Source organism: Pseudophryne corroboree, chromosome 5 (assembly GCF_028390025.1).
Source record: "Pseudophryne corroboree isolate aPseCor3 chromosome 5, aPseCor3.hap2, whole genome shotgun sequence".
Classification (NCBI taxonomy): domain Eukaryota; kingdom Metazoa; phylum Chordata; class Amphibia; order Anura; family Myobatrachidae; genus Pseudophryne; species Pseudophryne corroboree.
This window is the reverse complement of record NC_086448.1, coordinates 453,162,690-453,175,437: the sequence shown is the minus strand read 5'-3', so window position 1 is coordinate 453,175,437 and position 12,748 is coordinate 453,162,690.

The window sequence follows — 12,748 nt, the reverse complement described above, 5'->3', positions numbered from 1 at the left end:
TTGTTTTATATATATGTAACACTTTCACATCATTTTCTTTCACTCCTCACATCACTCACACATGCAGCAGCAGCTGCTCCTATCTGTTTAATCCTATCTGACAGAACAGTATACGCTCTGTCACCAGGTACCAGTGAATGACCACATCATGTATATAGGTGACAGATATAAAGTTACATTGTGAGGGAATCCAGTATACGTTCTGTCACCAGGTACCAGTGAATGACCACATCATGTATATAGGTGACAGATATAAAGTTACATTGTGAGGGAATCCAGTATATGTTCTGTCACCAGGTACCAGTGAATGACCACATCATGTATATAGGTGACAGATATAAAGTTACATTGTGAGGGAATCCAGTATATGTTCTGTCACCAGGTACCAGTGAATGACCACATCATGTATATAGGTGACTGATATAAAGTTACATTGTGGGGGAATCCAGTATACGTTCTGTCACCAGGTACCAGTGAATGACCACATCATGTATATAGGTGACAGATATAAAGTTACATTGTGGGGGAATCCAGTATACGTTTTGTCACCAGGTACCAGTGAATGACCACATCATGTATATAGGTGACAGATATAAAGTTACATTGTGGGGGAATCCAGTATACATTCTGTCACCAGGTACCAGTGAATAACCACATCATGTATATAGGTGACAGATATAAAGTTACTGTCGAAGTCGAAAAATATTGCAGTACACACATCACGTACAAACTACACACAGATGGCCTCCGTGTGAGTACTTATTCTGCCGTGTGTGCACATATTCGCAATTTGCGTATGGTCGCTACCGCGGTCCTGCGTATTATCCTGTGGTATGGGTAAATACGGTAGAGTTTGTGATCGTATGGGAAAGCCATAAAAACACATCACATATTTAATCCAAATAGTGCACAATGTACACACAGTCTCCCTGCACCACACCAGCAAGTTACAATAGTTTAAAAGTTATCAGAACAAAGGGATTCACCTTTACAGGATAGGAGGGGACAGAATTAGGTTATAAGGTGGTGTTTGGTATCCAGCTGTAAGGTATTTTAAGGGAAATATCCGGTGTTGGTTTGCTGAAGATCGCACGCTCCTGTAAATAGTTATGCGCAGGAGCAGAATATAAATATTAACTGTATTTACTGTACATTTGTTATGCGGCGGGAACCCAGAGGAGGCCACCTGCAAGTGCACCTGGAACAGACATCGCCCACCTATTCAAACCAACCTATGACCTCTCCTGTACTGTAAATGACCATCCCTGTGTCCAATGGACAAAGAGATTACAGTATCCATTGTATTAGGTTTTGGACTATTGTATAAAAAAGCCAGCTGCATGCCCGGTCACACAGAGACTCTGAAGGTCATCTACCTTGATGACTGAGGACCAGACTGGGAAGCGCAGGCGAAACCAAACACGTATGTACCATTGATTGTAGCCATTATTCTATTGTATTGTATTGTATTGTTATTGTAACCACCTTTCAGTAATTACATGTTGGTGTGTCGGAACCGGGCATTTTAAGTACAATATGGTGTTGTGTCTCCTTTCCTTGCTAAGGTTATAAGTGTATTTCAGTCACACGTGCAGCTGCTAAGTGCTCACTGTGTATCTTTGGGTGTGTACGCACTGAGTGTACTTTGTACGTCCAGCACAGCGTTTGTACGCAAAGTACGTACATGGTACGGGGCTCTGTACGCTAATGGTGTAAAAAGTAAGTAGGCTAAGGATTGAGTATAGCGGTCGCAGCGGCTCCATTTAAAGTGTATTGAATGACTTGTACGTAAACCGACGTTTACATTACATTGTGGGGGAATCCAGTATACGTTTTGTCACCAGGTACCAGTGAATGACCACATCATGTATATAGGTGACAGATATAAAGTTACATTGTGGGGGAATCCAGTATGCGTTCTGTCACCAGGTACCAGTGAATGACCACATCATGTATATAGGTGACAGATATAAAGTTACATTGTGAGGGAATCCAGTATACGTTCTGTCACCAGGTACCAGTAAATGGCCACATCATGTATATACTTATACTGGTGGTCCCCAGTCCCCACAATGCAGCACACTGATCAGATATTTGCAGCACACTGAGCACAGATATGGAGCATTTTCAGGCAGAGAACGTAGATATTTTCAGCACACTGAGCACAGATTATTTGCAGCACACTGAGCACAGAAATTTGCAGCACACTGAGCACAGATTACAGAGCTTTTCAGGGAAAGAACGCTGCCACGTCCTTTCCGTTCAATCTCCAATGCACGAGTGAAAATGGCGGCGACGCGCGGGTCCTTATATAGAATACGAATCTCGCGAGAATCCAACAGCGAGATGATGACGTTCAGGCGCGTTCTGGTTAACCGAGCAAGGCGGGAAAATCTGAGGCTGCCTCGTAACTGTGTAAAATGGGTGAAGTTCGGGGGGGTTCGGATCCCGAGGAACCGAACCCGCTCATCTCTAATTAAAACGTGTTATTTTATGGTGCTTTCATGTCTTACTTAGGTTTATTATACTTTGTTTATTCAAATCAATATTTCAACCAGGGCCGTAAGGAGGGGGGTGTCACCGCACAGAACATGGGTTCCTTCGGGGCAGAACTGGTCACCACTACATTCTCTATTTTCCAGTCACCCACTGTGATGTATGGGCCTAATTCAGATCTGATCGCAGCAGTAAATGGGCAAAACCATGTGCAATGGGCAAAACCATGTGCACTGCAGGGGGGGGCAGATATAACATGTGCAGAGAGAGTTAGATTTGGGTGGGTTATCTTGTTTCTGTTAGTGATGAGCGGGTTCGGTTCCTCGGAATCCGAACCAACCCGAACTTCACCCTTTTTACACGGGTCCGAGGCAGACTCGGATTCTCGCGTATGGCTCTGTTAACCCGAGCGTGCCCGAACGTCATCATCCCGCTGTCGGATTCTCGCGAGATTCGGACTCTATATAAGGAGCCGCGCGTCGCCGCCATTTTTCATTTGTGCATTGGAAATGATAGTGAGAGGACGTGGCTGGCGTCCTCTCACTTTGTTTCAGGGGGCTGCAGTGCAAATATCTTTATGCTGGGGACCACCAGTATATTATATAGGAGGAGTACAGTGCAGAGTTTTGCTGACCAGTGACCACCAGTATACGTTGTCTGCCTGAAAAACACTCCATATCTGTGCTCAGTGTGCTGCATATATCTGTGCTCACACTGCTTTATTGTGGGGACTGGGGACCACCAGTATATTATATAGGAGGAGCACAGTGCAGAGTTTTGCTGACCAGTGACCACCAGTATACGTTGTCTGCCTGAAAAACGTTCCATATCTGTGCTCAGTGTGCTGCATATATCTGTGCTCACACTACTTTATTGTGGGAACTGGAGACCACCAGTATATTATATAGGAGGAGTACAGTGCGGAGTTTTGCTGACCAGTGACCACCAGTATACGTTGTCTGCCTGAAAAACGTTCCATATCTGTGCTCAGTGTGCTGCATATATCTGTGCTCACACTGCTTTATTGTGGGGACTGGGGACCAGCAGTATATTATATAGGAGGAGTACAGTGCAGAGTTTTGCTGACCAGTGACCACCAGTATACGTTGTCTGCCTGAAAAACGTTCCATATCTGTGCTCAGTGTGCTGCATATATCTGTGCTCACACTGCATTATTGTGGGGACTGGGGACCAGCAGTATTATATAGGAGGAGTACAGTGCAGAGTTTTGCTGACCAGTGATCACCAGTATACGTTGTCTGCCTGAAAAACGTTCCATATCTGTGCTCAGTGTGCTGCATATATCTGTGCTCACACTGCTTTATTGTGGGGACTGGGGACCACCAGTATATTATATAGGAGGAGTACAGTGCAGAGTTTTGCTGTCCAGTGACCACCAGTATACGTTGTCTGCCTGAAAAAGGCTCCATATCTGTGCTCAGTGTGCTGCATATATCTGTGCTCACACTGCTTTATTGTGGGGCCTGGGGACCACCAGTATATTATATAGGAGGAGTACAGTGCAGAGTTTTGCTGACCAGTGACCACCAGTATTATACGTTGATCTATTACTGGCATACAATTCCACACATTAAAAAATGGAAAACAAAAATGTGGAGGGTAAAATAGGGAAAGATCAAGATCCACTTCCACCTCGTGCTGAAGCTGCTGCCACTAGTCATGGCCGAGACGATGAAATGCCAGCAACGTTGTCTGCCAAGGCCGATACCTAATGTCATAGTAGAGAGCATGTAAAATCCAAAACACAAAAGTTCAGTAAAATGACCCAAAAATCAAAATTAAAAGCGTCTGTGGAGAAGCGTAAACTTGCCAATATGCCATTTACGACACGGAGTGGCAAGGAACGGCTGAGGCCCTGGCCTATGTTCATGGCTAGTGGTTCAGCTTTACATGAGGATAGAAGCACTCATCCTCTCGCTAGAAAAATGAAAAGATTTAAGCTAGCAAAAGCACAGCAAAGAACTGTGCGTTCTTCTAAATCACAAATCCCCAAGGAGAGTCCAATTGTGTCGGCTGCGATGCCTGACCTTCCCAACACTGGACGGGAAGAGGTGGCGCCTTCCACCATTTGCACGCCCCCTGCAAGTGCTGGAAGGAGCACCCGCAGTCCAGTTCCTGATAGTCAAATTGAAGATGTCACTGTTGAAGTACACCAGGATGAGGATATGGGTGTTGCTGGTGCTGAGGAGGAAATTGACAAGGAGGATTCTGATGGTGAGGTGGTTTGTTTAAGTCAGGCACCCGGGGAGACACCTGTTGTCCGTGGGACGAATATGGCCATTGACATGCCTGGTCAAATTACAAAAAAAATCACCTCTTCGGTGTGGAATTATTTTAACACAAATGAGGACAACAGGTGTCAAGCCGTGTGTTGCCTTTGTCAAGCTGTAATAAGTAGGGGTAAGGACGTTAACCACCTCGGAACATCCTCCCTTATACGTCACCTGGAGCGCATTCATCAGAAGTCAGTGACAAGTTCAAAAACTTTGGATGACAGCGGAAGCAGTCCACTGACCACTAAATACCTTCCTCTTCTAACCAAGCTCCTGCAAACCACACCACCAACTCCCTCAGTGTCAATTTCCTCCTTACACAGGAAAACCAATAGTCCTGCAGGCCATGTCACTGTCAAGTCTGACGAGTACTCTCCTGCCTGGGATTCCTCCGATGCATCCTTGAGTTTAACGCCTACTGCTGCTGGCGCTGCTGGGAGTCGATCGTCATCCCAGAGGGGAAGTCGGAAGATCACTTGTACTACTTCCAGTAAGCAATTGACTGTCCAACAGTCCTTTGCGAGGAAGATGAATTATCACAGCAGTCATCCTGCTGCAAAACGGATAACTCAGGCCTTGGCAGCCTGGTCGGTGAGAAACGTGTTTCCGTTATCCACCGTTAATTCACAGGCAACTACAGACTTGATTGAGGTACTGTGTCCCTGGTACCAAATACCATCTAGGTTCCATTTCTCTAGGCAGACGATACCGAAAATGTACACAGACCTCAGAAAAAGAGTCACCAGTGTCCTAAAAAATGCAGTTGTACCCAATGTCCACTTAACAACGGACATGTGGACAAGTGGAGCAGGGCAGACTCAGGACTATATGACTGTGACAGCCCACTGGGTAGATGTATTGCCTCCCGCAGCAAGAACAGCAGCGGCGGCACCAGTAGCAGCATCTCGCAAACGCCAACTCGTTCCTAGGCAGGCTACACTTTGTATCACCGCTTTCAAGAAGAGGCACACAGCTGACAACCTTTTACGGAAACTGAGGAACATCATAGCAGAATGGCTTACCCCAAATGGACTCTACTGGGGATTTGTGACATCGGACAACGCCAGCAATATTGTGCGTGCATTACATGTGGGCAAATTCCAGCTCGTCCCATGTTTTGCACATACATTGAATTTGGTGGTGCAGAATTATTTAAAAAACGACAGGGGCGTGCAAGAGATGCTGTTGGTGGCCCTAAGAATTGCGGGCCACTTTCGACATTCAGCCACCGCGTACAGAAGAAGACTGGAGCACCAGCAAACACTCCTGAACCTGCCCTGCCATCATCTGAAGCAAGAGGTGGTAACGAGGTGGAATTCAACCCTCTATATGCTTCAGAGGATGGAGGAGCAGCAAAAGGCCATTCAAGCCTATACATCTGCCTACGATATAGGCAAAGGAGGGGGAATGCACCTGACTCAAGCGCAGTGGAGAATGATTTCAACGTTGTGCAAGGTTCTGCAACCCTTTGAACTTGCCACACGTGAAGTCAGTTCAGACACTGCCAGCCTGAGCCAGGTCATTCCCCTCATCAGGCTTTTGCAGAAGAAGCTGGAGACATTGAAGGAGGAGCTAAAACAGAGCGATTCCGCTAGGCATGTGGGACTTGTGGATGGAGCCCTTAATTCGCTTAACCAGGATTCACGGGTGGTCAATCTGTTGAAATCAGAGCACTACATTTTGGCCACCGTGCTCGAACCTAGATTTAAAACCTACGTTGTATCTCTCTTTCTGGCAGACACAAGTCTGCAGAGGTTCAAAGACCTGCTGGTGAGAAAATTGTCAAGTCAAGCGGAACGTGACCCGTCAACAGCTCCTCCTTCACATTCTCCCACAACTGGGGGTGCGAGGAAAAGGCTAAGAATTCCGAGCCCACCCGCTGGTGGTGATGCAGGGCAGTCTGGAGTGAGTGCTGACATCTGGTCCGGACTGAAGGACCTGCCAACGATTACTGACATGTCGTCTACTGTCACTGCATATGATTCTCTCACCATTGAAAGAATGGTGGAGGATTATATGAGTGACCGCATCCAAGTAGGCACGTCAGACAGTCCGTACGTATACTGGCAGGAAAAAGAGGCAATTTGGAGGCCCTTGCAGAAACTGGCTTTATTTTACCTAAGTAGCCCACCCTCCAGTGTGTACTCTGAAAGAGTGTTTAGTGCAGCCGCTCACCTTGTCAGCAATCAGCGTACAAGGTTACTTCCAGAAAATGTGCAGAAGATTATGTTCATCAAAATGAATTATAATCAATTCCTCCGTGGAGACATTCACCAGCAATTGCCTCCAGAAAGTACACAGGGACCTGAGATGGTGGATTCCAGTGGGGACGAATTAATAATCTGTGAGGAGGGGGATGTACACAGTGAAAGGGGTGAGGAATCGGACGATGAGGAGGAGGTGGACATCTTGCCTCTGTAGAGCCAGTTTGTGCAAGGAGAGATTGATTGCTTCTTTTTTGGTGGGGGCCCAAACCAACTGGTCATTTCAGTCACAGTTGTGTGGCAGACCCTGTCGCTGAAATGATGGGTTTGTTAAAGTGTGCATGTCCTGTTTATACAACATAAGGGTGGGTGGGAGGGCCCAAGGACAATTCCATCTTGCACCTCTTTTTCTTTTATTTATCTTTGCATCATGTGCTGTTTGGGGACTATTTTTTTGAAGTGCCATCCTGTCTGACACTGCAGTGCCACTCCTAGATGGGCTAGGTGTTTGTGTTGGCCACTTGTGTCACTTAGCTTAGCCATCCAGCGACCTTGGTGCACCTCTTTTTTTCTTCGCATCATGTGCTGTTTGGGGACTATTTTTTTGAAGTGCCATCCTGTCTGACACTGCAGTGCCACTCCTAGATGGGCCAGGTGTTTGTGTCGGCCACTTGGGTCGCTTAGCTTAGTCACACAGCTACCTCATTGCGCCTCTTTTTTTCTTTGCATCATGTGCTGTTTGGGGACTATTTTTTTGAAGTGCCATCCTGTCTGACACTGCAGTGCCACTCCTAGATGGGCAAGGTGTTTGTGTCCGCCACTTGGGTCGCTTAGCTTAGTCATCCAGCGACCTCGGTGCAAATTTTAGGACTAAATATAATATTGTGAGGTGTGAGGTGTTCAGAATAGACTGAAAATTAGTGGAAATTATGGTTATTGAGGTTAATAATACTATGGGATCAAAATGACCCCCAAATTCTATGATTTAAGCTGTTTTTGAGGGGTTTTTGTAAAAAAAACACCCGAATCCAAAACACACCCGAATCCGACAAAACATTTTCAGGGAGGTTTTGCCAAAACGCGTCCGAATCCAAAACATTCATTTTGATGAACATCATCTTCTCCACATTTTCTGGAAGTAAGGTGAGCGGCTGCACTAAACACTCTTTCGGAGTATACACTGGAGGGTGGGGCAACTTAGGTAAAATAAAGTCAGGATGTGCAAGGGCCTCCAAATTGCCTCTTTTTCCTACCAGTATACATACGGACTGTCTGACGTTCCTACTTGGATGCGGTCACTCATATAATCCTACTTCAACAGTGACATCTTCAATTTGACTATCAGGAACTGGACTGCGGGTGCTCCTTTCAGCACTTGCAGGGGGCGTGCAAATGGTGGAAGGCGCAACCTCTTCCCGTCCAGTGTTGGGAAGGTCAGGCATCGCAACCGACACAATTGGACTCTCCTTGGGGATTTGTGATTTAGAGGAACGCACAGTTCTTTGCTGTGCTTTTGCCATCTTAACTCTTTTAAGTTTTCTAGCAGGAGGATGAGTGCTTCCATCCTCAGGTGAAGCTGAACCACTAGCCTTGAACATAGGCCAGGGCCTCAGCCGTTCCTTGCCACTCCGTGTCGTAATGTTATGCACACCAGTGCCTGCAGGAATGTACTGGTGTCTGAACGGATAGGTATGCAAAGCAAATGAACTCACAGACAGACACAGAAGGTGATAGGGTAACAAAATACACACAAAGTGAACAGAGAAGCCCAGAGGCTAAGGAACTGGGTGTCTCCCTAGTATTAGTAATGCTCAGATGGGAAAAGCAAGATGTTGTGTTTTAATACGTAGAGAACCCGAAATGCTGTTGCTAAGGGCAACAGCAAAACCCTAAAGGGTTACCAACGGGTGTGGCAGTAAACTCCTTGGTCAGAGATGGAATGATAGACACAAGGAGAGTCTCCACAATCCTAATTCTCACTTGCAGTGCACAGGTTCAGCTTACTGCCACTAAACTGACACCTGACACCTTGCACAGTGAGACAGGATTTAGGCAGGCAAGTCTTAGAATACAGCCGCAAACTTGCTAAGTTCACAGAGTAGTAAAAGAACCCCAGCAAGCTAAACGACTGACTCCAGTCTTACTGCTAGGTCTGGATTGGCAGAGTGTAGTACCAAATCCCCAGGCCTATTTGCAGTAAGCAACAACAAATACAAAGCTACACAGTACTGGCTAACTTTCAGGAACTGACTAACCAACAAAGATTCAGCAGCATCTGCTTAACCTGAGAAGAGGCCTTATAAAGCAGGTGCTGTCCACGCCCCACTCAGACCTCACAGACTGTGGGCACAAAAACCAGCACCGGATCCCCTGCCGTGCACAGAGCCTGTAACCACTGCACAGCAAAAGACCCGAACCGGAGTATCAGCTGCGCTCAGGTTACTCCGCTAGCACTTGTCTCCCGGTTGCCATGACGACATGGCAGCACAGGGCAGGAGACCCTAACAGTACCCCCCCTCTGACGAGGGGTCAAAGAACCCCTACCACCGGGTTTTTTCGGGGAACTGCGAGAAGAAAGAGCGTATCAGTCTGGGGGCATGAAGATCACAACTGCGCACCCACGACCGCTCCTCCGGGCCATACCCCTTCCAGTGCACCAAAAATGACAGCCGACCCCGAACCATCTTGGAGTCAAGAATCCTTTCAACAACAAACTCCCTCTGGCCACGTATCAGAAGAGGGGAAGGTCTTCCACTGGAAGAAGGATTACTAATCGCCCGTTTTAAAAGGGAACAATGAAATGTTTTATTGATACCCAAAGAACGGGGCAGATCTAACTGAAATGCCACCGGATTGATAACCCTGGTGATCTTATAAGGGCCGATGAACCGGGGGCCTAACTTATGAGATGGCTGTCTCAACTTCAAATTCTTGGTAGACAACCAGACGAAGTCTCCTAATTTGAAGCTGCAGGGTCTTTTCCGCTTATCAAAAACCCTTTTGGTCACTAATGACACAGACACAAGGGCTTTCTTCACTTTCCGCCAAATACCTCTAAGGACCGAAACCACAGAGGAACCACCAGGCGTGGAGTCCAGGGGGTCAAAAGAATTGGCCTTAGGATGATGCCCATACACACAAAGGAAGGGAGAGATCCCTGTAGCAGAGTGAGCCGCGTTGTTATAGGCAAACTCCGCCATGGACAGATGAGCAACCCAGTCAGTCTGACACTTGGAGACATAACACCTGAGGAACTGCTCCAAGGACTGGTTCACCCTTTCAGTCTGCCCATTAGACTGCGGATGGTAGCCTGACGACAAGCTGACAGAAATCTGGAGATCGGAACAAAATGCCCTCCAGAATTTGGCCACAAACTGGGATCCGCGGTCAGAGACCACATCAAGTGGCAACCCGTGGAGATGCACAACATGCAGCATAAATAATTCAGACAGGCGTCTGGCCGATGGCAGCCCAACCAGTGGAACGAAGTGCGCCATCTTCGAAAACCTGTCAACGACAACCCAGATGGCTGTCATCCCCGAGGATTTGGGCAAGTCCACCACAAAATCCATTGAAATGTGGGTCCATGGCTTAGATGGGATAGAGAGTGGATGTAATGGGCCAACAGGAACCCCTCTAGGAGTCTTATTTCAGGCACAGATGTCACATGCCCGAACCCACTGATCCACATCCTTAGCCACCGAGGGCCACCACACCGCCCTAGATAGCAACTCCCGAGTTCTGGCAATACCCGGGTGACCTGCCGACTTCTTGGCATGGAATTCCAGGAACACTCGCTGTCTTAACCTAGGAGGCACAAACAAAAGACCTACCGGAAGGTCTGGAGGAGCCTGCTCCTGTGCTGTAAGGACTAATGATAAGAGGTCCTGGGTAATGCCCACTTTAATACATGATGGGGACACAATGGGCAACGGCTCCTCGGTGGTCTCCTGGATTGGAGCAAAACTCTGCGAGAGCGCATCAGCCTTGATGTTTTTTGACCCAGGGCGATATGTTATCAAAAAATTAAAGCGAGCAAAAAACAAAGCCCATCGTGCCTGCCTGGCATTGAGACGCTTCGCCGACTCTAAATATGCCAGATTCTTATGGTCGGTGAGAATTGAGACCACAAACTTAGCCCCCTCAAGCCAGTGTCTCCACTCCTCGAGTGCATCCTTAATAGCCAACAATTCCCGGTTACCCACGTCATAATTCATCTCGGCAGGCGAAAATTTACGGGAAAAGTAAGCACATGGATGAAGGCGATTATCAGACACTCCCATCTGAGAAAGCACTGCCCCAATACCCATCTCAGAGGCATCCACCTCCACCACAAAAGGACGCTCTGGATCTGGGTGTCGCAGCACCTTGGCCGATACAAATGCCCTTTTGAGACGGGCAAAAGCCGCTTTAGCCTCACAAGACCAGTGAGCAACATCCGCCCCTTTCTTAGTGAGTGCCACCAAAGGCGCCACTATAGACGAAAATCCAGCGATAAATCGTCTATAAAAATTCGCAAAGCCCAGGAAACGCTGAAGCGCCTTCAAACTAGTGGGCTGCACCCAATCCAGGACTGCCTGTACCTTGGAACCCTCCATTTGGAAACCTTCTGGGGAGATAATATATCCTAGAAATGCGATTTGCTGAACATCAAATTCGCACTTCTCCAGCTTCGCCCCAAGCCGGTGGTCTCTGAGTTTCTGGAGGACTAAGCGTACATGCTTCCGATGTTCCTCCAAGGAATGGGAGAAGATTAGGATGTCATCTAAGTATACAACTAAGAATCTATCCAAATATTCCCTGAGCACATCATTCATGAAATCCTGGAAGACTGCCGGGGCATTACAGAGCCCAAAAGGCATCACCAAATATTCATAATGCCCTGAGTGGGTATTAAAGGCAGTCTTCCATTCATCCCCCTCTCTTATTCGGATTAGATTGTACGCACCGCGTAGGTCAATCTTAGAAAAAATGGTGGCAGTACGAAGCTGGTCAAACAAGACCGAAATGAGAGGCAGTGGGTATGAGTTTTTAATCGTGATACGGTTCAATTCCCTGAAGTCGATGCAGGGTCGCAACGAACCGTCCTTTTTACCCACGAAGAAGAACCCCGACCCAACTGGAGACTGTGAAGGTCTGATAAATCCCTTAGCCAAGTTCTCCTGAATGTACTCTGCCATAGCCTGAGTCTCAGGACGTGACAGGGAGTACAACCTGCTCTTGGGAAGCTTAGCATTTGGCAACAAATCAATGACACAGTCATAGGGGCGATGGGGAGGTAGTACCTCTGCAACTTTTTTGGAGAACACGTCCGCAAAATCTGCATAACACCCTGGCAATCCTGGCAAACTTAGCAGCGAGAGCCTGACTGGAAGGCTCAAGCAACTCCTGAAACAATCAGTACCCCAACTAAGAATCTCCCCAGAGACCCAGTCAAATTGAGGATTGTGGGCCCTTAACCAGGGTAACCCCAACACCAATGGGGCAAAAGTACAGACAGTCACATAAAAGGACAATTTTTCAGAGTGTGTGGCTCCAATAAACAAAGAAATCTGGCTAGTGCAAGAGGTAATTTTACCTTGGGATAATGGTTCCCCGTTTAACCCACAAATCTCAATTTCCGATGCCAAGGGTACTAAGGGAACAGAGTGTTTCAGGGCGAATTGGCGGTCCATAAAAACCCCGTCGGCCCCACTGTCCACAAAGGCCTCAGTCTTGACAGTTTGACCGAGGATCTTCAAGGTCACCGGAATG